Source organism: Lissotriton helveticus, chromosome 5_1 (assembly GCF_964261635.1).
Source record: "Lissotriton helveticus chromosome 5_1, aLisHel1.1, whole genome shotgun sequence".
Classification (NCBI taxonomy): domain Eukaryota; kingdom Metazoa; phylum Chordata; class Amphibia; order Caudata; family Salamandridae; genus Lissotriton; species Lissotriton helveticus.
The window spans coordinates 1,249,312,140-1,249,339,058 of record NC_136065.1 but is presented as its reverse complement, the minus strand read 5'-3'; the positions used below and the strand labels follow the sequence as shown (position 1 = coordinate 1,249,339,058).

General features: G+C 42.1%; 1 protein-coding gene across 1 annotated transcript in view; it reads left to right on the top strand.

Annotated features, from left to right (window-relative positions):
* Positions 1–637: 637 nt before the first annotated feature.
* CHST15 (carbohydrate sulfotransferase 15) overlaps positions 638–26,919 on the top strand; it is a 360,039-nt gene continuing 333,757 nt past the window's right edge. Inside the window, exon 1 of the mRNA XM_078644020.1 lies at positions 638–788. The gene's annotated coding sequence lies outside the window, so the exon portion shown is untranslated. The remainder of the gene's footprint in view (positions 789–26,919) is intronic.

Here is a 26,919-nt window from a genome sequence, read left to right as displayed (position 1 = left end):
TCTTCAAGATTACTCAGAGGAGGCTTTAGGGGTTACCCACATGCATAATTAAGGGTACAAGTGGTATCATTCCTGCCTGCAGAAAGCAGGCCTCTCGCTGCTGCTAGAGCTCTGTCCACCCAGCAATCCTAAGACATTCGTAGGAGCCCACCCCATTCTCATTCCTTCGCCACCATACACTTCCTCTTTCTTTATCTCGCGCCTGGGGGTTCTTTTCATCCCTGCTTTCTCCTTCCGTTCTTTCTCCTGCTTCTTTTTATTTTTCTTATTAACGTCTTTGTCTTTTTTGCTCTGTGTCAAAGCTCCCATCCACAAACATTATGCCGGCCTAGTGCCCACCACCTGCACAAATTTAGCAGGATGCCATCACTGAAGTTATCTTTTTGTGTGTGTGAACGGAGGCAGGTAAAGAGAACTGGACGGAGACACGAGCAGGGCGCTGCTGTGGGAAGCCGAGAGAGCAGAAGCTGAGCACACAGAAACGAGCACGTTTTGGGCTAGAAGAGGCTGGGAGGGGGAGGGATGACGTGGGCGAGGACCAGTGCCTGGGAGCCAATGAGCAGCGCGCACCTCTCTGCTCCGGGAGGCTGAGCCGACATCCAGTGGATGGAGCCGGGAGAGGCAGACCGTGCAAAGATCCTGGGGTGCAGGAGCCGCGGCGCTGAGAGGGACTCCAGCAGTTAAACCCACCCGCGAGCCTAATGCAGGCAGGCAGCCGGATCACTTGCTGTGAATTCAGAGGGACCCGGGCAGCAGCATCAGGACTGAGCGCAGAGAGCTCCCGAGAGGTACCTCTCACAGCATGCAGTACCCTTCAGTTCCCCCCGACAGCTCTCCTTCCGTGGTCTGCTTCTTATACCCTGGCTCCCTTCGTCCGTCTGCCCCTTCTATCCTTTCACCCCTTCAGGTTCCCTGCTCCTTTCTACCTCCTGAAGCTCTTACTCTTCGTTCTCCCTTTGATTTCACGTTCATATTTCTTCCCCAGCCTCTTTAATTCCTCCTCTCTCTGTTCTTCTTCACTCCTTAGAGTGCTCTTATTTTCCTCTCGTACTCTCATTCGTATATCTCCAATTTTCCAGGTTTTGTTTTAACCTTTCTTCTTCCCCGCTGTCTATTTCCTGTGTCTGTTTCCCTTCTTTTGCTGTCATTCGTGTCTGTCCTCGTGTGTTTCGACGCACTTGCCCTCAGCTGCTCTCATTCGTTATTGTCTTTCATGTTTCTGGCTTCCATCTTTCACTCTTTCACCTGCGATCATGCGCTTTTTCGTCACTCTGTGCATGGTTTCCTGGGTGTTTCCTCCCTCTGCTGCGCTCGCTCCCATTTCCCCATTTCTAAAATCACAGTCTCTGCCACCAACTGTTACACTTACTCCGGCTCTTGTTCCTCTTTCCTCTCTTTTCTCCCCTCTGTAGCTCCTTCCCCCTCTTTTGCTCTCTGTTAATTTGCCGCCTTCCTCCCAGAGTTACATTTATATAGTCCATGCTGTTCACTTCGTTCTTTGTCTCCCCTCCATCTGCGGCTCTTATTCTCTTTCTCCTTCTTGGTTCTCATGTTTTCCTCTAGGGTTTGGGAGCCCATCCGTGCACCTCGGTTTCTTTTGGTGAATGGTGACTCTAGAGCGCTGCACATCCCATTGTGTCTCACTTCTGACTGTTTCTACACCCCCTCTCCCTCTGTTCCGTGTGTGTGACACACCTCTGTAGACTGCTTCTATCTCAGGGTGTCTTGGAATGTACCTTGGCAAAACCCGGAAACTCCTGGGTGAGCCACTCTCGCAGTACTATAACTGGACCTGTCCTGTCAGGGACTGAGGACATGCACTTCTTTTATTTGAAAGGGAGTGTATCTGCACTTCTTGGCAGAACTTCCATACTTTTAATGGGAGAGCACCAACACTATTCAGTAGGACATAGGTACACTGGCACTGTGAGTACTTGCACTTTTATATTTCCGTTTCACACTCTTGTGTGATATAGTTATAGGTCCCTGTGAACCGCAGGCCATTCCTCGCCATGCTACATTGTCATCAGAGCATGAGGAGAGGGACTGTGTGTAGGTGGGTACCAGCCTAGCCACCTACTGGTGCAGTGGGCAGAATCACGGAGTCTCCAATCTAAGGTGGCTCACCATGGATCCATCCTCCTTGTCTCGCTTGGCCCAAGGATCAGCAAACATGAGCGGCCTTCTGGTACCAAATTCCACATAGGTCCCTCTCTCCCTATCTTTGCCCATTGTTGGGATGGTGGATGTTCCTCACCATTGACTTCTTATCTCTTTCACTGAACTCCTTCCTGTCTCCACCGCTGTCATGTTCTGCTTCTGCCTTTGTGTTTTCTGGCTCCATTCACCCCTAATACTCCTGTTTTCTATTGCTCTCTACGGTTCTTTTTGTCCTTTCTTGCCTCTCTCCTGCTTACTCTCCTAGCTCCATGTCCATCCCTTGGCTCTAGGGCTCTTCTGGTAATCTAATTCCTGGCTCACTTACATCTTTCTGGCTCTCATTGTACCGCTCTTGCTGTTAACTGTTTGTGTTTGTTTAACCTGCATGTGGTCGGAATTCATTGCATGGACACAAGCACTGCTCGCAGGCTTGCAGTCTTTCCTTCTGACAGACTTGAGTGCTGCACTTATGACTTGAAGGACAATTATAATGTTTTTAAAGAGGTATATACGTTTGTGACCCTAAATGGATAGAGAGCTGTTACTCGGGCAGAGCCTAGTGTGTATTTACAATTAGTCTATGCTGCTCTGATGCATAGTAGTCCAAACAATGCTTAAATAGATATAAACAATAACAATAATGAAACATTTTTTACATGTATAAAACTTAAAATATTAAACATAACACAAAATTAAATATATGTGCAATCGACAATTTATCTAATTGTATTTAAATATTAGAATTAACATATACAAATAGTTTTAATTCATGTTTTAAACTAAGTAAATACAATTTATACATATATATATTTAAAATGTAAGCCAATATTTTAACAATTCAAAAATGCATACATAATATTAACAGCAATCAAAAACATGCTATTTAAAAGCATATATAAACAAATATGACACATTAATACATTTAACATATAAATAATTTTTCATAAGAAGGACGTTTTTCAAAATAAAATTATATAAAAATAAAAAATAGTAAAACATGAAAACAAGAAAAAATTAACAACAGTAGATAGAACTCGTGAAAATACTTTATTGTTTGATTAATACAAATCACTACAATGGTGAACATACATCGCTATTAAAAAAGCATATATCAAAATGGTTATTAGGATATTTACACATGGTACAAAGTACGGGTGTTATCTAGATCCTCTGTTTTTAATTATGTTGTTTCTTGGAGAATTTTTTTTTTAAGGATCCACCCGAATATGTCCTTTTAGTCCGTTTGTACCATCACAACAAGTAAAAATATAAAGTTCATCAATAATTAATTTAAAATCCTGGAAACCTATATTTAGTCATAAGAATAAAGTATTAACTCATCTAAACAGTACTACCTTTTTAAAAAACATTTTTTTTTTTAAAGAAGTAATTAAGAAACAGTTAAGAACCATAGTTATCCATTCTAGTTTTATCATCTGCTAGGGTCACAGGGCAGACATTAGTTATTTAAAAGGCAATAATTAATAAAGCTGGTAATCCAATTTTATATGTTTGTGGTAAAGTTCCTGATGATGCAGTTCCATTTATATGATAACATCCCTGCATACAATAATTTGAAAGTTCCAAGGATACACAGGAAAGCAAGATAGTCCATATGCAGGAGGCCGTAGTCAACTGCTCTTGAATGGTGCCGAGGAATGTGCAAATCAACAGAACAACGTAGGGCTTAATCCGTCCATTAATAATTAACCATTGATTACTTGTTGGCTCTCATTGTTTATAAATCTTCTTGCTGTTCCTGTGACGAACTTGGTGAACCGGATATTAAGCTGTGGATTATCCGGGTTCATTGATGCAAGGATAGCTTGCCAGCATGTGCGAATGCCGAGTTTGTTGCATTCGCTCTTTAACAAGATCTTTAGATCGTCATGGACTGCAGTACATAGACATACCACGTGCTCGATTGTTTCCATGCTACTCCCGCACCGCCTGCACATTACGTTGGAATTTGCACAGGGCCTCCTTGGCAAATGATACAGGAATGGCCATTCACCCATTCTGAGGGCCAAAAATCTTTTTTTCCACAGCACTGAGTAGGTACATGACAGATGGGGTGCCATAATCCCAGGCTTAAATCCTGATATAATTGTGCAGGCGTGCTTATGTTGTACCAGTTGGGCTCTATCCGAATGAAACGACCAGAGGCAGACGTTTCTTTTTATATGAATTTTCAGTGCCTGCTGCGATGGATTAGAGGTCCAGATTTCTTCTATATCGAGGAGTTTTAGAGAGTCTTGCAGATAGCGGCGGTATGAACTGCCAAGTTGACCAGCTGAGATTTCTGCCTATAAGAGGGCCTCCAGGCTTCTTTCTCTGGAGGTACGCAACTTATTGCACAGCCTAATATATGCTCCACGTCCTTCTGCTTGATGGTCTTGAAGACCAAACTCAAGACTTATTTGAGCGGGAGTTGAAGTTTTTGGTAGGCTCAGCACCTGTTTGAATGTTCTTGTTATTCTTGTTCACGTGGCTGTTGTCTTTCCCTTGCATGATCTCCTGGCTATAGGTGAGGAAATCGATGATGTTTGCCTTCATGACAGGTGTACATGGGGGGTCAGACAAGGACCAGACAGTTGCCTTGCAAGAGTCTTAAAAACCACATGGATTGTCAGGGCTTCAGCTTCTACCTCGTCTCTATGTTTAGAGAATTATCTCCTTCTATCCAAATGGACCCCCAGGTACTTGTAAGAAAGAGCTCTGTCAACATTTTTACCATTGTATTGCCGACCTTCACCTTGATATTTCCTTTGCCTAAAGGTGATTACCCTTGTCTTTGTTAAATTCAGTTCCAGCTCGTTTTCAATGGTATTTAGAGACAACCGATCAAGTAGTCTCTGCAAGCCAACCCTGGTGTGACTAAGCAGGACCAGATCGTCCGCATACAGTAGATTACTAACTCTTGTCCCGGCGAGGTTTGAAGGATGAGAGTTAACTTCGTCAAGTGACTCTGACAAATCGGAAATTAAAAGATTGAAAAGAAGGGGCGCCAGCACACACCCATGTTTTACTCCGCGGGTTGTTAGTATTTTCCTTGAGATGTATTATCCATCCCCTAGTTTTATACGGATCCATGTGTTAGAGTGTAGCGCGATTATGGCTTCCAATAGCATTGGTGGAATCCCCCATTTCCGCAGTTTGAGGCATAACCGGCTTCAAAGTACGCGGTCAAAAGCATCCTTAAAGTCAACGAAACAGCCATGCATTAACGTTCCTGAGGCGGCCACTTTATCCAACAGGACAGAAATTGCAAGCAAATTTGTTATGGTGCGTGATTTTTGCACAAATTCTGTCTGGTTGAAGGGTATAAGATGTTTTTTTGCGGCCCAGGATGCCAGGTCTTGAAGAAGCAGTTTAGCATAGTATTTGGATTCCACATCCAGTAGGGTGATCATTCTATGATTTTTTGGGTCTGACCTCTTACCGCCTTTATAAATTGGATGTATAATGGCACCTTGCCACAATTCTGGCAATACCGAGTTGATCTGGCAATAGGAAAAAAGAGGTGCTAATTGATTGGCCCAGAATTCTGTATCCTGTTTAAACAGAGACTGGGGTAGACAATTTGGCCCTGGAGCTTCATCTGAGCGGACCTCGATTATAATTAGAGTGTTTTTTTCCATAATAATTCCCAATGTTGTTGGTACACTTTGTGACATATCTGTGAGCTGAAGCAAGGATTTCGTATCAGTTGTCGATGGAGTCCTCGTGTTTAATTCAGCATGGTTTCCTAGTGTCCATACATCCATTATGCCTAATGATTGACATACATTGGGTTGTAGAGCTGTAGCTAGTGGTTTGGCCAATGGTTCCTCAAAATGAGTTGTTAGATAGGTACCCATTCAGCTTCAGAGATGTTAGCACTACTTTGTCCTCCTTCTTTGTGTGTTTTGGAATTAACAAGTGACCAAAGGGTTTTTGGGTTATGCTTATTACTTGCGCATATCAATTTTTGCCAGAACTGCTCGGAGCATTTCTTTTTCTCAATGAATATTGCACGTTGAAGGGCTTTTTAGGCTTGCTTACATTTGTTGAGATTATGATCTTCCCCTGGGGTCTGCGTGCTTGTCTTAGTGCACTGTTATCTATTGATTTTAATTTCCTGATTTCAGCTGTTATTATTGCCTGATTTCCTTTTTTGGTTTTTCGCGTAGTACGTGGGAATTTTTTAAGCAGTTCCCAGGAGAAGAGTTCCCATGATCTAGTGGGCGGGGATGCAGCAATGCTCATTGAATCTCACTGGACTCTACATTGGCTCATTATTGCTGGTATAATTGGATCAGACCATTTCAACCTTTTGAGATTTTCAGCATAGTTACCTCCTGAAGTCAGGCTTGTCACGGCATGATGTGCTATGTGAAATTACAAGGTGGTTACTTGGGGGCGATGATCACTGTCTCCCCGAACAGCTATGGTGTAATTCTCGATGAAAGGAAGGATTTCCTTGTTTAAGATGGTATAGTCTAGAAAAGAATGGGTGTGACCATTTGATCTTGTCCAGTTGGGAGGATTATCCTTAGGGAAGCGACCATTTAAAATTGTGTAGCCCAGAGCACTGAGTTGTAGCACCATATATTCGCCTAGTTTGCTGTATTGATTGCCAGTGGGTTTTATTTGTTCCAGAATGTTTGGCCACGGTGCGTCGTACTCTTTCGGAAGTTCTTGTAAAAGGTTTGTGTTGTAATAGCTGGATACTAGGCTTGCTGGTCTTTTATAGTTACTTTGTAGATTACACAATACCTGGATTAGGTGATTAAACTTCGTTTGTTTCTCCCTGATGCTTGGTGAGATGTAGATATTGATCAGGATCAGTTGTTCGGTCTGTTGTCGATTCTTACGCCGGGAATCCAATCTTCTTTAAATGTCAATTGTGCTATATTAACATTTAACTTGGCTGAAATGTAGATTGAGAAACTGCCGCTGGGTCGGCCAGACTTATGCAGCCTCTGAGGAGGTGTTCTGTATTCCAAGTATGCTTCTATTGGGAGCTGACCAAAGACCATGTTTCCTGCAATAGTATAACCTCATGATTTTTTAAAAACTTTATCACATCTGGAGATTGAAGTTTTGGGGTGAGGCCGTTGATGTTGCATGAGCACACTGAGTGACCGGGTTGAGTTCAATTGTGATTTCCCCCATCCATTTCCACCCCATTTACAGCAACAGTAGAGAAAGTTTTGCACTTTGGAGGAATATGTTTACTATTCCAACTCTAGCTTAAGCAACAGTAGAGAAAGCATTGGACTTTGAAAGGGTTAGGTTTACTCTTGTCACTCCAATCCAAGCAACAGTAGGTAAAGGTTCGACTTCCTCAGCCCAATCTAAGCAACAGTAGGGAAGGTATTGGACTTCAGAGGAGTTAGATTTAATTCTCCCAATCCAGTCTAATCTACAGTAGGGAAAGTGTTGGTCTTCATATGGGACACTTATACCATCCTAATTCATAATCATTTAAAAAAAAGTATTTAAATACTATTCTACAGAAAATTATTAAACATATTCAAATTAATATATAGTATATTGATTTAAAAAATGAAAATTGTAATAACACAAAGTAAATTCAAATAAATATTTTAAATTAATTGAAATTAAATGTACTTCCCTTCCTACTACGGAAAAAGACAACACATAATAAATTAATTTTAAAAACAATAATAACATTTAAATATTACTTAAAAAAGAAATCAAATTAAAAATAATAGTATTATAAACCTAACACACATTTGACAAATGTATTGCTTAATAAACCTATCAATAAAATAATAAATAATTCCAATGAAACAAATAATTTAAACAATAAATAATTAAAAACTGAACACATATAATTATCAATTAAATATTAAAAACCCATATCATATTAAGGAAAATCAATTTTTCACACCGTTGCCCTACAAATCCCAAAACGTACTACCAAAATATAAATTATCAATTAAACTATAAAATATAAAATGTACTTTCAAATAACAAATTAACGGTAAAAGAATTACATTTAAAATAAACAATGAAGCAATTTACATAATTAATAACTAATTAGATATTGAATTCACATTTAGAAAATATTATTATTAAAAATAAGTTAATTATAATTAAATTAGATTATCACCTTATACCTAAACCCAACAACCCACACTGCTTTATAAATTACTATTTAAATATATATGCAACTTACACATTTTAAATTGCTGTGGGGCTTGGGCATGAATGAGCTTTATGATGAATGTTGCCATCTTACAGGAAGATCTAAATGTCCTTAACCTCCCTCGGCCTGGCAGGACAGAGCCAAAAAATCACTACTTTTGGAGTCTAAACCCAATCTTGCTTAATAGCTTGCTAAGGAATGTGGTCCTGGGAAAACAAAACAGTGAGGCATAACAGCCTTTTCTTAGATTCCTATCAGAGGCTGGGTATTATTCTCACTCTCCAACCTTGGAAAGGCTGCTTCCCAGCCACCTACTTGAACATTAAGCTGTCTCGGGCTTGGAGCAAGATTTGTGAACAGTCATTTATTAAAATGTTAACCACACCCTCCCTCCCTCTCTGGAATGCTCTTTTGAAGATAATGCCAACTGTTTCAATAATTAGCTCCTATCAGCTCTTAATTACTTAGCCCCGCTAAAGTAAAAGCTTCAGGTCCCATGGTTTACATTATAGGCCCTGCAGGAAGAAAGAAGCAAGTGAAAAACACTGGGAACAATACCGAGAAGGAATGACCACCTTTCACATAAAACTTCAAGGAAGCATTAAAAAGTATTATAAATTCATCAGGAGGACACCGACAGACCTTTATACGTAGAACTTTAACGAGACCCCTAGTGGCCCTAAGGAAATTCTCAAAATTGTTACGTCTCACGTAATTCCTCTCAGTTAAGCCCCTGCATTACTCCTTTCTTAAACTTCTGTGAATACTTGTCTGAGTTATTTTATGGTAAATTAGAGAAAATGTATCGATATTTTCTTTAATTCCTCCAGGAAATATCGATACTTTGCCCACTACAGAGCCAGCTATCTCTCCTAATGCCCTGTATGTGTATCACTGGCAGACTCACCCCAAGCATTGATTAAGTGCATGTTCAGCTTCCCGTCAGGCCCTGGCCTCCCAAGAAGGCCTAAGAAGGCACTGTAGATCATCAATCTGAGGCTTGACCAACGGTTTGCTTAATCACTGGAGACCATGACTGTTTCTGACTGCAGGAAGCATGGCTATAAGTTACCACTGCCAAAAAACCATTGATGGATCCTAAAATCCTATCAAATTATCATCCAATATCTTTGCTACCAGCAGCTTTAAAGATGATTGAAAGGTTAGTCAACTGTTAGCTGTCTGACTATCTAGAACAGCACAGGCTTCTGCATGTCACCCTTTCCTGTTTTCATCCAAATTACATTCGGGAATCAACACTGCATCAAGTTACCCAATTTCGCACGTTCAGCTTGAATCAAGGTCACTCTGCTGCTCTAGTGCTGTTGGACACACCACAGCATTCAACATAGTGTCAGGGGCGGCTCCTCCGATATGGCGAAGGAGCGTCACCCCCCACCAGCACCCTTCAAATCATGAGAAAGAAAGGGTAATAAAATGTAAACCCATACTATTACTGTTTTATTTTCCTTTGACAGTCTTGGTGGCGGGACCACAGTGACGACAGGCACTGAGGGGAATGGTATGTGCACTCCCTTCACTGCACAGGATGGTTTGGCTGGCTGGCACAGGCGGGCCAAACCATCATGCAAAGTGAAAGTTTTCTCCAACCCAGCAACGCTGCTGGATTGGAGATAAAAGGCACAGACTCACAGTCTGTCCTGGAGTGCAAATTGAGAGCGCTCAGGCCAATCTGAAGCTGGTCTCACGCGAGAGCAACTTCAGGATTGGCCGCAGAGCAGGCTGGGAGCCTGTGCCTTTAACCTTCAGAAGAGGATGAGAGCAGAGGAGCACGACTCCATGGAGGGCAGCAGGTAAGTTTTTATTTTTAGTTTTTAAATTGCTCTCCGTAAGTCCCCCTTTCCACCCCCACTCCCCTGCTCAGCCTTCTTTCTGTGACACAAGCCGCACCTGTGTCACACTCTATCTTCCATACACAACTTGCAGGTGTGGGGGTCGATTGTCTGGCCATCAGCTGGATAAAATATTTCATTTTTGACAGAAACCAATCAATCAGGATCTCTTTGTTTCAGTCGAACTCTAAAGAGCTAAACTATGGAGTGCCACAGGGCTCTACTTGTAGACCAATGTTATTAATGTCTATATGGCCCCTTTAGCTATAACTATTAAGCCCTATGGTCTTAGGGTGGCTTTGTTTGCTTACAATGCACAGATGATGTTCCCCATTGATAAAAATCCTGCCATTTGTCAGGAAGCCTTTAGACTATGCCTACCTCAGCTTCCTCAATGGATGAAGAACAGCTGTCTAAAAATATTCTCAGAAAAAAAAAAACTTTTGATCTTTGGTGTCCCTCAAGCCATCTGGTCACCTGTTTGGTGGCCTAATGAAGTGGGAGCGCCCCCATACCCCATTAGCATAGTGAGAAATCAAGGTGCCAAATTTGAAGCTGAGTAATCCCTCCACCCCATATAGTCCACTACAGGCATCTTTTTTTTTTATGCTCTTTTTTTAAAAAATGTTTGGCCATTTTTCTTGTCTCAGAATCAAGACAGTTGTCTATGCTCTAGTTACATAAACCTGGATTATGCTCACTCACTTTATCTTGGTCTTCCTCTGTGTTTGGTTTGGTGGCTTCAACTGGGGATAAAAGCCACAGCCAGACTGGTTTTGAAGATCCCACTTCATCAACATATCACATCACATCTCAGTTCCCTATAGTGGCTCCCAGAGAGCTTGAACATCCATAGTATAGGTCCTGGCTATCTGACTGAAAGTGTAAAACATAATTGTCTCATCAGTTATTTGAGATGGTCATATGCACAACTGTTACCGAATCCTTACATTAAGGGCGTGAGGAAAGGTTGGCTTCCTTCATGCTCTTTGTCGCAAAACTTTGGAATGATTTTCCTGTTACTTTATGTAGCATTGACAATATTATTTGCTAAGAAATCTATTGAAAACCTGGCTTTTGATTTCTGCTGAACTAATACTCTCATTGTGCCTCATCCCACTTACTGGAGCTCCAGGATGCCCGCATGACAAACAAAGACTGACTTTTCTGACCCGCCAGTACCTCTTATTTGGAGATCGATTCATACTTTCCTAGATCCATCCTACGTCAATTCACAAGTTCTTTGCCTAGGGACATCCTCCACCTCATGGTGATTTGAGGTCGTGGAGAAATCCTGTCCCTGGATTGGTGTGTTAGATGCACAACAATTTGCTCTAGATAACGCTTTAAACTAAGGAAAAGTATAATTTACTATTCCAACACCTTCCCTACTGTTGCGCACACACTGGAGTTGGAATAGTAAATTATAATATTCCTAAATCCAGTGCGCCATCTAGAGCAAGTCGTTGTAACGACTTGTGTTGTAATGGTACTGTGATGTAACAACGCGGTCGTTGTAATGACTGCGTTGTAATCGCATGCGATGTAATGGTATATGTTCCACTATCACTCACAAATTCCAAAAGAATTGGTATCAGAAACTCTCATAAAACGTACTTCCTTTCATGCCATGTTTTATGTAACATATTATATCATTTTAACATGGTGTCTGTAAGTCTTCCTGGAGACGACATATGACTGTGCTGTGTCTCTAGCCAGCTCACTTCAAATAATTCGATACATGCAAGACAGGGTATGGCCTTGGTTTTTCCTGCTTTGTAGAGTCTGTACCGATAACGTGGGTACTCTCGGAATCTATTTTCACACTGCACTGCACTCATCCTGCTACAGTACGGGCTACCTTTCTTTCTTCTGAAGGAACGAAAGATCGTGTCTCCTTGAGTTTTCAACACAAACATGCTAACACCCCACAATACTGTTTACAGCCAGGAGCAACCACCAAACAGTACCATCTGGAGAATGTTTGACGTTTCGTTACTTCACCATAGTAGTTTTTGAAAAACGTTTCTAAAAATCCAATTTGAGATAAATACATTTTGTCATAGGATTTGAGTCTGTTACATACATGACACCTCTAGAATTATGTCCCACGAAGTTACAAATGTTTATGCTCGGAAAGAAGTACTTTGAAAATGGCCAGGTAGGCGCGTGTACATTTGAGTTGTAGACCCCCACTTCAAAGATACTCAGTGAAAGGGAAGAAATGTTACAGTAGTTTTAAGCTTTCATTGCCACTGAGGGCGACCCTCTCCCTTGAAGTCATTAAAACACCTTTCCTGTGCTAGACTTTGTGTGATAGCCTGGTGCATGCTGGGTGTTGTATCCATGTTGTACTCCCATTGAACTAATTAGAGACACACCACTGGAAAATATGATCTGTAGATGAAAAGACCAAAACCAGAGACCAGTAGCCACCTTATGGCCAGCTTGTAGAGGCGGATTACCGATTCTGCATTACTTTCCTCATAAAATTGGCTGTGACAGTGCAGCAGGATCATTGGGAATCACTACATCAAAATGTTTAAATACATTGCAGTTATATTTGTATTACTGCATTTGCCACGACATCGTGATTCATTTCCTCACAGTTTCTTGATAGTTTGTTTTTTAATGTGGCAATTAACTTTAATAGGAAAATATTGAGGAGCACTAAATATAGACAATGTAAAATCAAATATAACTGATGTAAAATAATTATTAGAAGAAATATGAAAAATCATTTTTTTGTTGCTAATGCAGCAGTGTATGCTGCGAGATGTACAGACCAAGAGCTTCTTGTTCCTATACTGTCCCGCTTACTAATATACTCAGGTCTCATGCTTTCACACCTGCTGCTAGGAAAAGGTAGGATTTTCTTGCAAGACTGAATTGTACCTGATATCAATGATAAGATTTACAGGCCCAGGAACATTTCTAAAGTGGAAGATTTGCAATACAAGTCTACTCAATGCAGCCCTCTTGATTGCAGGATGGAAGTCACATGATTGTGGAATAGATTTTTGCCTGGTCAGAAATCTCTGGCTGCTTGTATGCACGTGCCTGCATCCTTGCTCTACCTCGGTCAGTCCAGTAAGACAAGTGTGTCTGCAGACAATGTCATCGACTATCTTGTATTTAACCTCATAGCTGCTGCCGTCGGTCAACGGCTGTCGCGTGCACTACCTTTGTAGTGCTGCGCACGTCCGTTGGCCAACGTGGCCCCGCCCGCTCACTAGAACGTTCCGCACTAGCGCAGCTAAGGAGTTGATCACATTTAATTAAATGATGGGGAAATTTCTTATTGATCATAGGTAGGCAATTAGATTGGATAAAACCTACTTCTGTTTCATCCAATCTGATTGTTTTAAAAGCTCAAGCACCCTGCCATCCACCAGCCAAACATTAGTCAAAGCGAACATTGATAAACCAATTCCATTTTCACTTATTCGGGTGTTGATTCCATCCTGTATACAGGAAAGCTGCCAATGATGATAAATTGAGCAAATCAGTGGGAACCTGTCAATTGCCCCCTGGTGGTTGCTTACGTGAGGCACTTCCTATGCTTAGTTATGTAGATTTTCACTTGCATTTTGTTTCATCCCTTGGCAATGGACCTGCTTTTCTAGAAACATCACACATACACAGGGTATGTTCCTAGATAATTACTAGAACCAGTTCCGCCCTAAATACAGAATTGGGGGTCCCCCTATTATAAGGTATATTAGATGTGTGTGTCACACCAAGAGTTTTTTGTTTTATATGATATTTGGAGTGGGGGCAACTTGGTTTTGTTCCCTCCATAACCCCTTTTTGTGCTTCGAGACCTGAGAATGCGCCAAAAATATATGCCTTCTCAGGTGACACATAACAAGGGAACCCTGGTATGAGCAGCAAGGGACCTTGGGTAAATGACTATTTAAAAAAACAGTGGTCCCTTAAACAAAATTGGATATGAACAAAAAATGAATATAGACCCAATCAGTGCTATATTTTTTCAAAACTGTCCCGCCGACTGTTGTTTAATGTTCAATAGGTTACTATATATATGAATTACAGAAAGGAAAATTTCTCGTGGGATACAAGCCTGCATCCTACTTAAACAAAGAACGTGTACAAATACAAACAACAAAAGGCTGAGGCAAAAAGAAATGTTTGTTAGACACACGTTAACAATGTAGCAAACAAATCATATTACACCTTACACATAAATACTGAATTGCAAAAGTGTATAGGGTGTATAAAAAACCGACGCTGTTTCGATCCATAAAGAACATACTAGGATCTTCATCAGGACATTTGAAATTACATGCCTGTGAAAATATGCCTGTAATAACAAGATGATAGCAGGTGGGAGCCTAACAAGGAACCGGACATAAAGTTAGAGCAGAATCACATGTTATTGAGCCACCGCAGTGGCTCTGAGGAGATTTATGCAGAGCCGGGTTTGCGATCTCTGTGGTACCGTTGCAATGTTCTCTGCATCCGGTTCCTAAGGGGCCATGGTGATCCTTCTCATTTGTAGGAGGCAGCTCTGAGCCACTGTGGCGGCTCAATAACACATTATTCTGCCTTCTCGCACTTTTACCTACTTGTGGTCAAATCTCCTTCTGCTCCAAATTTTCGGTCCGGCAGCTGCTATCCAGAACTGAGCTACCTCTCCAATAGCCTGCTGACTCCATTTTTGAGTTTGACCCTGTACAGCACACAACAGCCTTAAGGGTAGGTTTCCACCCGATTCAAATAAATATATATATATATATATATATATATATATATATATATATATATATATATATATATATATATATATATATATATATATATATATATATATTGGTAATTAATGCCAGGAACTTTTGGTCAATGACTGGAGTGAAGAGTATCCGAAGAGAGATTGTGAAGGGAGGACATTCAGATTGTAGCTTATTATTGACTGGTTTATCAATTGGATTGATAACACCCAACTGTGATCCGTTTCTTAGAGATACCCTTATTAGGGCATTTCAGTGAACTTCTGACTGTCCAAATAATTTATATAGATTCTTTGGTAGGTGGGGGACCGTGGCAGTTGCTCATTTTGCACATGACTTAAAATGTTTTTAGAGATGATAGGATTGAATTTCCTTGATTGTTGGCGAGGCTTGCTGCAGCCTTTCTTTTCTGAGGGGTCAGTGTAGTGTCTGGCAGTCCATGGACCAAGGTTTGTTCTCCATTCAAATGCAAGAATATTATGCCTTACACAGAAGTTCTGAAATAGCATTGAGGGAGAACTAACATATTTTTTTTCAAGCAGTAGGGCTGGTACTATGTCATCTTGATCTTTTTAGTGATGCAGTCACTGAAGGAGAGGTCAGGTGAAAGTTGAATCAAAGTTGCTTGGTTAATTCTTAGGGGGTTAAACATATCCAGGCTCTAGATCTGCCAAATTCTAAATAGGTGTGCGAGAAGGGGGTAGGGCCTTGAAGGAGGTGGGGCATAGTGCCAAGCACAGCCCCTTACATCACTTCTACCTGAGCCCCAACCCATCCATTAAAAACAATAAAATAAAAGCTTCTAAGCCTGCTGTCAACGTGCTGGTGATGTTTCACGGCCCATAAAGGACATCTGCTTTGCAGGGCCTTGAAACCTAAACTGGACATCCACTTTATGAAGGGTTTTCCAGCTCATCGTCTGTGCCACTGTGTCATATTGTCTCTACTCCCTGTGACCATGTGAAGGCATCTGATATCATGTGTCACATAGTTGTACTGTTTTTGTTGAAATGTCTAAGGTTCATGTGATAAACCAGATTTGGATTCGTTCTTGTTAATTAGGATAAAGTTAGTCTTGGTGGAGTTCATAGTTAGGCAAACAAAATGGAATATATACAATATTAAAATTTCTTCATAAATTGTCAGCTTCACTTTCGATCATTTTTATCAACATATTTTCTTGCCCTTTCTCCTGTTCTTGGCAGTTATTCTAGGCGGAGGCATGGTTTGTCTTCTTCAGTTCAAGCAGCACGGACACACATTTAGCAAATTCCATTAGCCGTTCATATTCATTTATGTTAGGGAGTTTCTCTTTCCTTTGTAAAGTCCCACAAAGTGCTTGTGAGTGCTTTTGGTTTTTGAGCGCTGTGAATAATTCTACAATGTTAATGTTTTGTATTTTTTATTAAGGGACTTGTAGCATTCATGGACATCGATGTACCAAAAAGTGAAATCACTTATCTACCCTTTGCCCCAGTGACATTACAGGAAGTGACATCATATGATATTTCAAAAAGAATCCTTCCGAGAAGTGATGTCACATGGACTCTGTTGGACCTGACATCCTTAGTGTATATTTTCCCCAACTTTTTGCTTTCGAGCCTCCTGTTTCTGCTGACTTCGTTTTTTTTCTATCCTGGGGACTCTCCACACTGTCCCCACTGCTAAAGTGCTTGTGCTTTTCCTTTAAACATGGTAACATTGGCTTACACCCAATTTACTCATTTAATATATTTGTATGTCCCTAGTAAAGTGTTACTACTTGTACCCAGGGCTTGTAAATTAAATGCGTAGTGGGCCTGCAGCACTGATTGTGTCACCAATATAAATAGCCTTTTAAATTTGGGTGGGTAGAACTGGCATAGTTTTATTGTGAGGAATTCAGTGGAATTACATAAAAATTCTGCGAGATTCCTCAGAATTCTGCGACAAGGTGGAGTGGGCATTTGGCGCTGTTTTCTTAGTACAAAGGGTACTCTTGCATAAAAAAATGAATGCAAGGATGCATTTTGCACTAAGAAAATAGCGATGGCCAAAACCACTCAGCTCGCCTACACATGCTGCAGTAATTACTGCGGAGTATGTATGGGTGCATCTGGCGAGTGATATGTATAGGTTTCTAAACTTTAGAAAACACTGCATATCATTCTGCAGTGCATACCCCTCTGTGCCCTTACATACTCTGCAGTGATGACTGCAGAGTGTGTAAAGGAGCCAAGATGTATTCACTGTATTGGTTACTTAACAAGGGGAAGGAGCTGTTACCTATCACACACAGCAGAAGCCCTGCCTGAACACACTCACAAAGGGTTTGCCACTAGTCTTTTGTGTCCTCAGACAAGCTGGCCCCAAGGCAGAGAGGAAGGGCTGCCCAACACCTCAGGCGGTGGAAGCCTCCAAGACCATCTCCTACTTCAGAGTGGGCACCTGGTATAAATAATGGACACTCAGTCCCAACTCTTCAGTACACTCCTGGATCTGTGGATACTACAGAAGAAGGGTTTCTGGGGTGTTTTGCTGCCAGAAGGACTGCCACACTGCTGCCCTGCTGCTCTGCTGCACTGCTTGCTGGGGAGGAAGACTGGACCTGCACCCTTCATCCCAGGCTGAAGTGACTCCTCAGGTCAGCCAGCTGACCTCCTGTTTTGATCTCCAGGGACATAAGCTCCATAGGCTCCTTGCAACTGCCTATCTGACTGACTGCTTGTACCTGCAACTTGACTTGCCTAAGCCCTGCTGGCCTCTGCTTGAGTAAGTGCCTCTCCCCCAAGTGGTGCCCGACAGGTCCTGGATGCTCGCTGTTGCCTAAGTGGAGCTCTTCTGAAGTTTTGAGCTCTTTGAAAAAGTGAATGGGCCTGTTTGTATCAAGATCTTGCTGCCCATGCCTTCCTCTAATGCAACGTTCTGATGCAACTGCCTTTTTGTGCCAAAGCAATGACTGGCAGGTCTGCACTTCACGCTTCAGCATTGAGAGCTTGCGGCGATCACCAAAACGAAGATTGAGCAATGACGGTCCACGACACCCAACAAGATCTTCACACTACCTCACTGACCATTTACACGACATGGCCTGCTCTTTGTGCTACATCGACAACCATACTCAATGCTGTCCCTGCTCCTCGGGTCATTCCACTACAAATGGAATTCCTCACGCTGGACTTTGAAGGTAACTCTTTCAGTGGTACCAACCTGGCCCTTTTATACAGGCCACGCTTCACCGCCGTCAGCCTGAACTTGTGACTTTCACCCGATCTCTCACAACCAGATTGCTGCAAATGGAGCTTTGTGCTTTTGGGTGCTTTACTTACCTGAAATCTTTAAAATTGCATATCTCCAGTTCTACTGACTGGATTTTTGTCATTTTGGTGTCAAATAAGTTATAACATTTTGCTCTATTTTTCTTATAGTGTGTTTGCACGTTATTACTGTTTGAAATGCTACATAAATACTTGATACATTCCCTCTAAGTTAAACCTGACTGCTTTTGTCCCAAAATACCAGCGGGCTAAGCACAGGTTAATCTGGGGTTTGCCTATTTTCACCCTGACAGAGATTGTGGTTGTTGCTTGAGTAGGGTTTTACCCCCTCAACCAGTAACCCAGTTTCCAACACCCTTGATCCTGAACACATCACTATAATTGACACTGATGAAGTTAGGTGCTCTTTTAGCGCACCTTATAAAATAACACAAGTTACTAACATATAAATAAATGCCTATTTATATACAACCTACATTTTATATAGGGTGCTGACATGATAGGACTAATATGCAGTTCTCTTTTCTATTGCATGAAACATGATTTGTGGATTTGAAAAGGAAAATGCAGTCCCAATAAAACTCAGAACAACATAGGGAACCTACATTATGCCACAAAGCATCATGGTTTAATGATTCTCCTATGTATGTCCCTTTAATAAAATGTACCGATAAATTACAGGGAGACACACAAAAGAGAGATTTTAAAACAGTAGTGGTTTTGTCCACCTGTATTAATGCATGTAAACTCTATATTGAATGTGAACCATGTTACTGACATACCTTACTACTCTTCGATATTAATACATTTTGATTATATTCACGTGTAAGGAATTATCACTCAGACAAATTAGATGTGTGGAGTTTTTTATTGAAACACAGAATTTTCCATGTCTTCACAATAATGAAAATCACCATGTAAAAAAAACAACTCAATAGAGTTTGCATTCCCTGCTGAATGCATTTGGTTTTATAGAATTATAGCTTTAACCCCTTGTGTGCTCATGACGAGACCAGGCCAGTCCTAACATGCTACACAGATAGCTACCGTTGCAGACTCTTCAACGTTTAAAGTTGCAAAGATTATTCTGAGTGCACGATTAATTAAAATCATAGAAAACAATACAATATATAAAAACGAGTATAGAAAGACTGTGCCATACCAGTAGTAGAAATGTCAACATATATCGCATGATTAAATATATTAAAAATAGCAACACAACTACCCATTCATACTAGCAACAGAAAAATATCACTGGCAGGCTAATACAAGTGCTAATAAAAGGGCAAGTGCATATCAGAGCCAACAAAAAGGAAAGACCCTTGCCCTACATATAACGTACGAAAGTGCAAGAGAAGCCAATACCAATTAACCATAGGGCTATTCAGACTTTCAGTGAGGAAAGCTTATCTAGTCAATGCCAATGTCTTATGAACCTTTCAAGTTGTAATATTTTTGAGCATTGAATTGGAAATTGCAATGAACTTAATGAATCTTGTGTTAAATTGGCACGATTCACATTTCAGACATTCAGCTACAGCTACGTTGCAGGCCCTGATGCTCAATTCAGGCACGAGTGCTCCCAGGAAGCAGCGGTGGGGCGGGGAGGGAGGTAGAGAGTTAGGAGGTAGGGCATTTAAAAAAAAAAAACACCTACCTGGTGGACAGACTCTGCTGCCTCTCCTGCGTCCTCTTCCTGGCTGCTTCTCTGCAAAGGAAGCAGGAAGCACCTGGCTCCCACCCTCCTGATAGCCAATCACAATGCTGCAATGCAATGCAGCGTTGTGATTGGTCTGAGCGCTGTTGTACGGCGCTCAGCCAGGGAATGGGAGGCTCGGCATGTTCTCTATGCAGGCTGTAATGCAGTCTGCATGGAGAATATGGCCAGCCCCAGAGGGCCGGTCAAAAATTCATGCACACTTACAGAGTGCCTACCACTTCTCCCCCTGCTCTGGGAGCCAAGCAGATCTGCCTCACCCACAGAGAAGCCGCAGCAGAAAATGTTTAGTCATAGAGTTAATATCATTTTATTTTTCCTTTCTTCCCACTGCAAAAAGCAATGGGGTGACTTTCCTCTGCCTTAACGGAGGTGCCGCCACTGGCTCAATTGTCTAAAAATTGGAAAAAGATCATGTCTAAGTGAATATAAAAAGGGGCACAAACACTGGAAGAGTCATTGGTTGACATAAGACAGTTTTCAGGTCAGCATACTTTGTGATATTAGTGAAACTTAATTCCTCTTGAGCTGATAAAAGCCCGATTTGCTTCATCAGTAACTTTGAAGGACTTTTGGGAGGCAGTGGGTCTTCAAAAGTCTCTCTAACAGCAAATAGGGGGGGCGCCGCATCCCTTCAAGGGGGGGGCGGGCACTTCACCCTACAATGTTGCTTCCAGGCGCGAGACGTGCATCGCAGCCCGGGCTGCTGCAGCTCCAGCTGCTGGGAGCTTGGCTGAGAGTGTCAAGAGTCACAGGTCTTTAAAGGCCAGAGGCACGACAATTTCGGGGGGGGGGGGCTAAATCTCATGGTCATGGAGATGCAAGGGTGGTAAACAACAAAGCCTTATTAACGCGTAAATGGTCTTTTAAAGACCTGTGAAGTACTCAGGTGCGGCTGGCAGCTCCAAAACTGTCTGTGTGTGTGTTAAAGAGGCTGTTTGTTTTCTGGTTCCAGTACCCCCTGTGCCGCCACTCTGCCTATTCCTACATTTTACTGCCTTAATGTGAGAATGCATTTCATGAAAAGGAATATAAAGTAGGGTTAACAAAATAAAAATGCCAGCCATGTGCTGTTTAACCCCTCCCCTGCTGGTGACAGGACCACTCCGTCATCAGCTGCGGTCACGCTGTGCTGATGACGGAGCGGTTCCGTCACGGCCCGCTCGGAGCGCCTACGCGGCGCGGATTCCGCGCCTGCGCTGAGCGTTCCATTGAGCGGGCAGGGCCGTGACGGAACCGCTCTGTCATGAGCACAGCGCAACCGCGGTTGGTGACGGAGCGGTTCCGTCACCAGCATGCAGCCGCCGCGCGGCCGCCCCGCACCCTTAGCACTGCGGCAGAATAGCCGCCGCAGTGAAGGGGTTAAAGAGCCTGCAAAGGCCTTGTCTTGACACTAAATAGGGTTATAAATAAAATAGTATGTATTCCTTTGTAATGTGACGTTTCAATCTTTGTTCCCTTTAATTATAAGTCATAGATCATTCAGGCAGCCTTAGAACACAATTAAAAATGCATTCTATGTATTTTTGCTATTCCACGTGTGCACAGATCGGTGCTGGAAGTAGGCTTTAGGGGACTGCTTACTTTTGTACCTTCTGGGATATCAATATAATGAGCTGGCAACCCTAATCGCAAGACTGGAAGTTTATTGCAGGATGAGCACAATATTTATTTCCTCCACCCTCGATCCTTGGACCTTGAATAATGCCATAAAAGCAATAGTTTAACTTATATCTGAAACCCTATGCGAAGCCTCAATAATATGCTGAGTTACTTCAACTGTGTCTGGGAATGCACCCTGCATTCAGACAACTCACTCCTTATTCTCGTCCTTCACTTTCACACTCACCCTGCACTCACAGGGATCAAAATGTACTCACACGGATCACTATGCACTCAACCCATCCTCTCACACTGTACTCACAGTGACCACACTGCACTTATACCACTCACCATGAACTTACACCGTTCTCCCTCCACTTACCCTGCGGTCACATGAGCACACCGCACACTCTGCACTCACAGTGATCACTCTGCACTCACAATACTCTTGCGCTATTTTCCCTGTACCTCACCCTGCAGTCACACGAGTTCACCCTGTACCTCACCCTGCAGTCACATGAGCACACTACTCACCCTGCTCATGCGACACTTCACTCACCTGTCCCTCTCACGTGTGCGATCAGTGTTAGAGCCAGCCCTGGCTGGGAATCTAATTCCCCCCCGGAAGTTCTGTCTAATTGTGCCCCATGTTGCTTCCCACGTCTCAAATACGTTTCACTGCAAGGAGTTTACAACAGTTACATCCTTCCTGAAGATTCCATTCTCTGGCAGGTAAGAGTGAAGAGCTTTTTGTGTTATTTTTTTAAAGCCTCGCTCCTTTCCCCTATGTCCGAATACTAGTGGGAACATTGGATATTTCAAGGAGGAGTGGATTTGGCATTAATGCCATAGGTGCTGCTTTTTTGTTCTAGGGACCCAGGTTCGAGTCCTGGGTTCGGCTCAACATCGCGTGATCCTGGGTAAAATCACTTAATTTACCAGTGACTTACGAAAAAGGAATTTGACCTTGATTAAAGTCGCTGGTGCTTGTTTAACATGTTCCAATCCCTAGAGCTGAGTCCACAAGTCAAATATAACAAATATTGTGAAGTGTGCCTACCATCTGTCCTCGCTTCTTTAATAGAACAAATTTAAATGTTTTCTTGTGCAGCTATTTCGGAAGCTTTGGAAGGAGATCTTCTTTATAAGCCAACTATGCTAACAAATTGACTCTTGATGCTGCTAGAGAATAAAGATGTATATATCCCCTCTTGAATCACTTATATCACTTGTGTATGATATAAATGTCCCCTAGGCCGTCTTGGAAAACTGCGACTGGCCTCGTACCGACATGGCAACACCTGACCATACTCCACATAATCATGGATTTTTCAATTGTGTCAGAAAGCAAGTTTTGTGGAACTTTTTCTGATATCTTGTTTAGGGGCAAGGATGTGGCACAACAGCCGGAGCTGATGACTGTAGAGCTGGGAAACCAGGTTCAATTCTTGGTGTCTGCTCAACATCCTGTGATTCTGGGCAAATCACTTAATCTACCTGTGCTTACAAAAAATGAATGTGTGCTTGTGTAATGTAAAAGATGCTCCTGTAAAGCACTCCAATACCTATAGGTCATGTTCGCCCTATATAAAACTACAAAAAATATATTGCAAAATGTTGTGAGCACTCCCGTTTCCAGGCACTGCTCAAGACGGGAAGTGGAGCACAACCTAAGGATGGCAGAAGCAAGAATCCATCCACATATTGTCTCTGTGGAGTACAACATGCTGTAGTGTAGTTCCTATTATCCCAATAGGCTCTGCGCATTGGAATATTACCTTCAATAGTATAGGCCTAGACCAGACGTTAACTAGGTCTACTACTGTCGATATTAGACTTAAAGTTTTGGGTTTGCCAGCTAGCTCAGAGTTCACTTGAAACTTTCTCGAATAGGCAAGGAGGAGTTGAACCTCCCTGGATAGACAAGAAGGGATTTAGTTTCTGACAACCATAGAACATGACAACTTTGCTCTCCCCTAATCAAGAGTGTATCTCTAGAGTCGTGTGAACAAAAGACGACTTATTTTACTCAGTCAGTACGTGCATTCTTAGTCTCACCAGATTGTAGAGAAAAGGAAGAGACGGGCGTGTTCAATAAAAGATGTTATTTATTGATCAGTCTCTTTTCTCATACAAGAGAAATGGATCGATATTATTGCAATACTTATGGTTAAGTAAAGTGCATACATTAAAAGCAGAAGTATAAAATAATACTGTAAAAACATTTATATGGTTTCTAAGCCATATGAAGGTTTAAAATGAATAAAATGAATACATACACATATACATTTGACTAATCGTACTCAACTGGTGTTTCTAACTACGCCTACCCCGTGTACCTGACCTAAGCCTAATACGTGGGCGGGAATAGAAAGTAACAGTTTAATTTAAGTTTGTTTTGCCAAGTGACTGACTAAAGAATTCTCTGCAAGGGGTTATTCAGTTCTGTACCTGGAATCTAGGATGAATGAGGGATGGTATCTCTCGTCTCTGGTCTCGATATTCCAGGCTGCCTGCGAGGGCTACCCGGAAGCGCCGGAGCTGGATTTCTCGGCAGGAGAAAAGGCAGCGTCTCGTTCTCAGCGCGTCAGGTAGGCGGGGCTGCGCCAGCGGGGTCTGCTCTGCTCTGGGCTTCGGCAAGTCTGGCTGCTCCGATCTCGTCACCACCGCGTGTGTTTGCATAGGGCAATATCGGTAATATTTATACCTTTAAGGTGCCGAGATTGATGTAAGGATGGACATAGATACGTCAATAAGGATGTCATACGACCTGGTCGTTAGCACATTCTTTTGCTGAAGTTCTCGGTGAAATCAAGACAATGGCCGCAGGGTTTTTCCCAGATTGTCATAGGTTTGATTTGTTTTGAGAACTCCGTATGCCTTATCAGGGGCTGGAGGAATATCGCTTGTCTAATTAGATTGCAAGCGTTATGACCTAATCAGATAACACGTTCCTGTGCCGTAGTGTGGCTTAATCAGATAACGGTTCCTGCATCATGGGGGCTTTCTGCATCACGGGATGGCTGCTAATTAACTTGTTAACCAGAATAGGGTCAGGAATAGGGGGATCGATACAGAACCTATAGGAATACATCACAATGCACTCCCACATCTGTGTTTTGGGAGTGTTTTTGCCAATCTATCCTAACTGTTGTGTTTTATGTGAAAAATAAAGCACCAATGTAATCTTTTGTGCTAATTTTTTTCTTGGAGACTTTTCGTTTGAACTTTAGAATAAGCATGTTCACTACAAAGACTTCAGTTTACTAAACACTCTTACTTTATTTAATATTATTTAACATTATTTGCCCTATACAATCTGGGCTCTGCAGGAGGGAATGGCCATCAGTGATGCAGAGTACCAGCTTACAGAACGTTTTTGTCAGGTAGCAGTGGAGGTGGGGGGGGCTCGATGTGTAAAAAGGTTTAGATGGGGGGCTCGGCCGACTAAAGTTTGAAGACCTCTGATATAGAACATAATTTGACGAACCAGCAAAACTAGGCAAATCTTTGCTTGTGCAGAACCGGCTGGTAGCTTAAATAGGCGCCTATAGCACTGACATTGGGCCCGGTCATGGCATCATAGGTTCTGGTACCATGACCCCAGAGAAGATACACTGGCACCTGAGTATGCCCACTATGCGGCCAAGCATTACTACAAGGAACAGTAACTCAGCAAACAAAAAACAGGCACACTGAAGCCAGACAATGAGAATTTCAGATACTTAACTGTTAATCCTAAGGTTACTCTGAGTTTATAGTGAGGAGTAAGAACAATAGCCATTGTTGTTATGAGTCTGATGAAGCTACAACACGAACCACAAAAAAGCCAAAGGAGTGTCAAGCACCAGTGGGTGAATGACTAGGCAGCCATATTGGCACATAACTTTTTTTCAGTCACTTTACAGAACATGAGGGTCAAAATACTTGGACAGTTAGGGCTATGGTGCTGCTATAATACACACAAAACTCAACTTGCACTCACTGTTGTTGTAACTCAGAGAAATATATGAGTATATTAACACAAAGGGAGGTATGAAAAATCAAGTGCATATGATACTGAAACCAAGCATAATCCAGTAACTCAGAAGGAGGCATAGAAAGAAGGACATTTTAGGAAGTGTTGTGATTGAATAATATTTTGAGTAAACAAAATATAATAATAATAATAATAATAACAATATAAGCAATTATACAAATACGTGGTTCTGTGCCAATGTGCCTTCTTTCTTATTATTGAGCGAACATAACTGTATGAAGAAACAATTTACTTTTTTCAGTTCTCTGATTTTGATTTTTAAACAATTTTCTCTAGAGCCTACGTGTAGTTGTATACTGCAAGCCAGGTTAGTTTGTTCTGGTGTCATTTTTTTGGGTGCAACAGAGTTTGCCCACATCATCTACAAATAGCAATCATTTTCCCCTTAGGCCAGTGAGAACTTTGGATTTTGATTTCACGAGCAGTGTTGAGAAGTCAGTTATGTAATGGCTAACTAAATAAGGCTGGATAGAGGCTTCACACTGGTGTGACTCCTGTTCTTGTTTTCAAGGCCTGTAACTGTATGTTATTTGCATTCATGTTACATTTCTGTGTAAATTTCATGTTCGTCCCCTCTGCCATTTGGCAGTTGTTTCATGTTTTTCTTTGGTACCAATTCAATCAGAAGCTTTTCTGAAGTGAGGAACGCAGTAAGAGAACCCTACCATGGCGGTTACATGTTTGCTGAACAGTCTAGAAGGTGGCAATATGTTCTGAGATTCTAAGTTTCAGGATGTAAGCTGTCTGACTCCACGGTACTGTGTTGCTGTCAACTAGGGGTCTTCAGTATTCATTGGTTGCCCAGGCTGCAGATCAGTCTGCTTAGAGGAGTGGGTGCTGCCAGGATTCAAACCAGTGACTTTTAGGTCTCTGTGAGGTTGTGCTCATTTTAATCCTCGCTGTTAGAAATCGGGGTTTCTAGTTGGCAGTGTGAAGGATAGAGAGAAACAGGTGGAAGAAGTTTTGCTACCTATGAGGCCAGGAGTCACAAAGGAAGTGCCAGGAGTAGCAGGGAGCAAGCTACAAGTTGCAGAAGCAGCTAAGATTCCTGGAGAAACAATGGAGGCAAGTGCCCTCCACCGATAACTTGTCCACGCTTCGCTCAGCAAGATCCAAGTACCACAAACACATCTTCCTTGGGAAAGTGGCTCACTTCAAAACCCTCCTAGACCCAAAAAACTATTTGATCTCATCAAGAGTCCTGACTGCTCTCCCCCTGCCTCCAAGCTGGAGGATTCTGCAAAGAGAAAAGCGGATTTCGCTATATTCTTCGACAAAAAAGTGAAATCACTTGTGGATCAGGTTGCTCATCCTACCCCTCCAGAGGAGTGCAAATCCTTAGCCATTGGGCAAAACTTTGACCCCATTTATGAAGATGCCCTC